The 5,000-nt window shown below is 48.4% G+C and overlaps 1 non-coding gene and 1 pseudogene across 1 annotated transcript; both read left to right on the top strand.

The window, feature by feature from the left end:
• Positions 1-778: 778 nt before the first annotated feature.
• On the top strand, positions 779-933 carry LOC143266449 (5.8S ribosomal RNA). The gene has a single exon (XR_013041430.1). It is a non-coding gene; the product is annotated as a 5.8S ribosomal RNA (ribosomal RNA).
• A 1,822-nt stretch (positions 934-2,755) lies between these two features.
• Positions 2,756-5,000, top strand: part of LOC143266452 (large subunit ribosomal RNA) — a 5,207-nt pseudogene continuing 2,962 nt past the window's right edge.

Genomic DNA, 5,000 nt, shown 5'->3' with positions numbered 1-5,000 from the left:
CCCGCTTCGTGAGAGACTCTCATTTTATTTTCTTTCTCTCTATAAATTTTGTCTTTGGACAAAGGGAACACCCCCTTTTAGCCTCTCTCTATTTCGTGTTAAACGAGAAACGAAATTTAGAGTGTGACACGGAGGCTTTCACGCGGGGGGTGTCCGGGTAACCGATGGAAATCGAACCACGAAACCGCTTCGACGAACGAAGTCGCAACTTCACGAGAGTCCGCCTGCTTACGACGGACGATATGGTAACGTATCGCTTTACGGACCGGCTGAGAAGCGAAAACGATAGCGTAGTCTCCTTCGTTGGTAGACCGATCTGACGCCGGCCATGGAGTGTCCGTATCGAATCTCGCGATACCGCCAAGACGTCCAATATATGTAAGCAGCGAGCAGGAGACTCTGTGTTACGCGCGACAGCGCGTTTCGTATTTTCCACGGTTTTTGAATGACTTTACCACCCGGAACGGACTGAAAACTCGCCGCACGAAGAGAAATGCGCCACAGAGCGTTGTTTCATCGGCGGTTCTGTAGTTTTATACGGTCCTTTACCCGTCCATGGACGTTATCGTGTCGTCTTAATCATCAATCAGCTCGGGTAAATCTGTGAACAGAGCTATGACGGGACGACGTCCGAATACCGATACTCGATCTTGCGCTTGGATTGGAGTTAGTATTCTATGGACAATCGAACGAATTTATAAACCAGGTTAAATAAATCACGTACATACTGGTTTTCAGACGCTGAGTTGTTAAATATGAACAAAAATTTTTATACGATTACCCTGAACGGTGGATCACTTGGCTCGTGGGTCGATGAAGAACGCAGCTAATTGCGCGTCAACGTGTGAACTGCAGGACACATGAACATCGACATTTCGAACGCACATTGCGGTCCACGGATACAATTCCTGGACCACGCCTGGCTGAGGGTCGTTTATATAACTAAAGACTGCTTGCGTTTGCCTTTAGCAGCAAAAGGTTTTCTCTTCATTGTTAAATTTTTTTCGGTACCGCTCGTCGTTCGACTAGATAAAACGAAACTGTTAAACGCCGAAAAGTCGAACGTTTCGGAGCGGGATCCGATGGTCGAACGCGAGAGAGAGAACAACTTGCGAAATTGGCGAAAACGTACGAGCGATGGTTGGACATTTCGTCGGCGTTTGACGCGGAGAATGTTAAATGGAACGTTCGTGTCTCGCCCTCTCTTTGCTAGTGTTCATTTTTTTCACAGGCGACAGAAGAACATTTTCGTATATCTCGCAATTCTTAGTTTTTAGGATCTTCTCGGCGGAATGCGCTTATCTCGGCTTGCGTGAGTCGTGGTTTCTAGTTAAACCCCTAAAAGAGACCATATACGACCGCCCGTGAAAGAGCGCTCCCGAGTCGAAAACACCTAACTACAGAAGGATATTTAGACGAGAGAGAAAATGATTCTTCGCCCTGCGAGAGAATTGTTAGACACCAATTGAAGGAAGCAAGCCGAGAGTAGAGCGTGTTTACGGCGTTTCTCCGCGCTCCCGACGTTGTCTGAAATGATTGTCGAATTTTTTTTTCGACGGTGCGAAAGTTTATACAACGAGGAGAAAAGTTAAAAATAAACGTGCGACGGAAGCTCTTTCACGGTTAAATTATTACGAGATCGTAGCTTCGCCACGTTTTTTTAACATTTACAAGCGCAGATCGCTTCGTTGTCGTTGATTAGAAGCGGAAGACCGCGCGATCCCAATACGGGTTCCGGTCGTCCAGTCCTCGAAGTGCATAATTGTGCCGGACGGACGTTGAAAAACCCGGACCGATCGAACGATAAACGCTTATTTGGTGATCGTCTTGCGAGAGTCTCCCTTCATTGTTGTTCGTGTGTTAAATTTCTTTTATCGAACAACGGTCGAACGCAAATGAACAATGACATTTACACCGAAGATCGATCTCGAAACGCTTTTGTTCCTCCTTTTGTGCGCTCGTGGTTTCATCGAACGATATATACACGACGAAGGTGTACCACGCACGTTAAAAATGGGATTTTTTTTTTCCTTTAACCCTTTATTCTCTGGACCATGATAAGTCACTCACCGATGGTTTACATGGCTGTCTCTGGCATTCTCGCCCTTTTCTTGGGATTTTGCGTCGGAACGCGACAGCAAAAGAAAAAACGTATCGGACGATGCGTCTTTACGGTTTATCGACCGTCGAGTGTATATTCGAACGTAAATATGTTGTAACGGTATATGTATCCTTTAGGGGACAAAAGAAACATGAAACGATCGTGTGCGAGAGCGCGCCGAGGGTAAGAAGAAAAGGTCCGACCTTTATCTCCTCGTTGTCGTAGTCTCTCCTCGTCGTTTGTTTTAACGCGCCCTGGATAGATAAAAAGATATATCCGATTATAATATATACATATATACTCCGACGCGAGTCGAGAACAACCGGACGTCGTCGTCGTCGTTTTTTTTTTTTTGTCGTTGTCCCGCCTGCCCGAATATGCGGCGTTTTAAGTGCCTTTTTTCTTTTGTCGAACAAAAGAGAGAGGAGACACCGAGCTTTCATTTTGGCTCGTACGTACCTTCGAGTAGTCGACGATATTGTGTTGATCCGAAAAGAGAAAAATAGTTGGTTATCGAACGATACAAGGAAAAAATCGAACGACATAATCCCTGTGCGTCGTTGGTATTAATATACCTTTCGTATTACGTGTCGAAACCCCGAAAAGAGCGTACAATTTGTGGTAAAACTTTGAAAAGAAATAATAAAATTTCGACGACCTCAGAGCAGGCGAGATTACCCGCTGAATTTAAGCATATTAATAAGCGGAGGAAAAGAAACTAACAAGGATTTCCTTAGTAGCGGCGAGCGAACAGGAATGAGCCCAGCACTGAATCCCGCGGTTAACGCCGCTGGGAAATGTAGTGTTCAGGAGGATCCGTTTATCCCGAGACATCGAATCGCGTCCAAGTCCATCTTGAATGGGGCCACTTACCCATAGAGGGTGCCAGGCCCGTAGCGACCGGTACGCGTCTCGGGTGGATCTCTCCTTAGAGTCGGGTTGCTTGAGAGTGCAGCCCTAAGTGGGTGGTAAACTCCATCTAAGGCTAAATATGACCACGAGACCGATAGCGAACAAGTACCGTGAGGGAAAGTTGAAAAGAACTTTGAAGAGAGAGTTCAAGAGTACGTGAAACCGTTCAGGGGTAAACCCGAGAAACCCAAAAGATCGAATGGGGAGATTCATCGTCAACGAAGCTGGCTCCCGTGTTGGTGCGATAGTGCCCCGGATGGTCCCGTTACGGCGGGTTTCCCATCGGCGTGGGCACACCACCCGCGGCGAATGTTCCGGCTATGTAGTCGTGCACTTCTCCCCTAGTAGAACGTCGCGACCCGTTGCGTGTCGGTCTAAGGCCCGAGGCGAAGACTGTCCGTCGCTTTTAGCGTACGATGACAGCCCCTTGGATGCCCGGCCGACTGCGCGACGGTACTCAGACGGTATCGGGCCGCAAAATTCTCGAACGCACTGCGTCCAGGACCGCCGCAAGCTCGTTCCAGTCTAGATACCGGATGTACGGACTTAGCGCCGTAACCGGGCCTGGCGGGCTGTTGGCAGGCGGAGTCCTTGGACTGGCCAAACTTTGAATTACCGGTCGGCGACGCTATTGCTTTGGGTACTCTCGGGACCCGTCTTGAAACACGGACCAAGGAGTCTAACATGTACGCGAGTCATTGGGATTTGATAAACCTAAAGGCGAAATGAAAGTGAAAGTCGTCCGTGAAGTCGACTAAGGGAGGATGGGCCTCGTTACGATTAGGCCTCGCACTCCCGGGGCGTCTCGTTCTCATTGCGAGAAGAGGCGCACCTAGAGCGTACACGTTGGGACCCGAAAGATGGTGAACTATGCCTGGTCAGGACGAAGTCAGGGGAAACCCTGATGGAGGTCCGTAGCGATTCTGACGTGCAAATCGATCGTCGGAACTGGGTATAGGGGCGAAAGACTAATCGAACCATCTAGTAGCTGGTTCCCTCCGAAGTTTCCCTCAGGATAGCTGGCACTCGACTCGAACGCATAACGAGTCTCATCTGGTAAAGCGAATGATTAGAGGCCTTGGGGCCGAAACGACCTCAACCTATTCTCAAACTTTAAATGGGTGAGATCTCTGGCTTGCTTGAATTTTCATGAAGCCACGAGATATAAATTGATAAAATTTTTCTTGGATCAGAGTGCCAAGTGGGCCAATTTTGGTAAGCAGAACTGGCGCTGTGGGATGAACCAAACGCAGAGTTAAGGCGCCTAAGTCGACGCTTATGGGATACCATGAAAGGCGTTGGTTGCTTAAGACAGCAGGACGGTGGCCATGGAAGTCGGAATCCGCTAAGGAGTGTGTAACAACTCACCTGCCGAAGCAACTAGCCCTGAAAATGGATGGCGCTGAAGCGTCGCGCCTATACTCCGCCGTCAACGGCAAGTGCGCAGGAACGGGATTTAGTTCCCGTTCTCCATGAAGCCTTGACGAGTAGGAGGGTCGCGGCGGTGTGCGCAGAAGGGTCTGGGCGTGAGCCTGCCTGGAGCCGCCGTCGGTGCAGATCTTGGTGGTAGTAGCAAATACTCCAGCGAGGACCTGGAGGACTGACGTGGAGAAGGGTTTCGTGTGAACAGCCGTTGCACACGAGTCAGTCGATCCTAAGCCCTAAGAGAAATCTAATGTTGATGAGGTGTCCTAAAATTCACGCTTTTCGAACGCAAATGACAAACATACGTACGCTCGCACGCACGTACGCGCGCAAAAGGCAAAAAATGTTAAAAAGAGAAAAAAATTGCAGTTAAATAACAATTTACGTCGCCGTCGTTTCGTGTTTGTGTCCTAATCCACCGCTCGAACATGATCATTTTTATTGATAAATTGACAAAAACGTTTGAACGCTGAAAAAAAATGATCGCGGTTCGGATCGATGGATACTTCACGTTCGACGTGATGCGACGTTGTCGAACGCCTGAAAGCGATTTTTTTTCTAT

This window comes from Megachile rotundata, unplaced genomic scaffold (genome assembly GCF_050947335.1).
Source record: "Megachile rotundata isolate GNS110a unplaced genomic scaffold, iyMegRotu1 scaffold0786, whole genome shotgun sequence".
NCBI classification, from domain to species: domain Eukaryota; kingdom Metazoa; phylum Arthropoda; class Insecta; order Hymenoptera; family Megachilidae; genus Megachile; species Megachile rotundata.
This window is presented reverse-complemented; position numbering and strand designations above follow the sequence as displayed.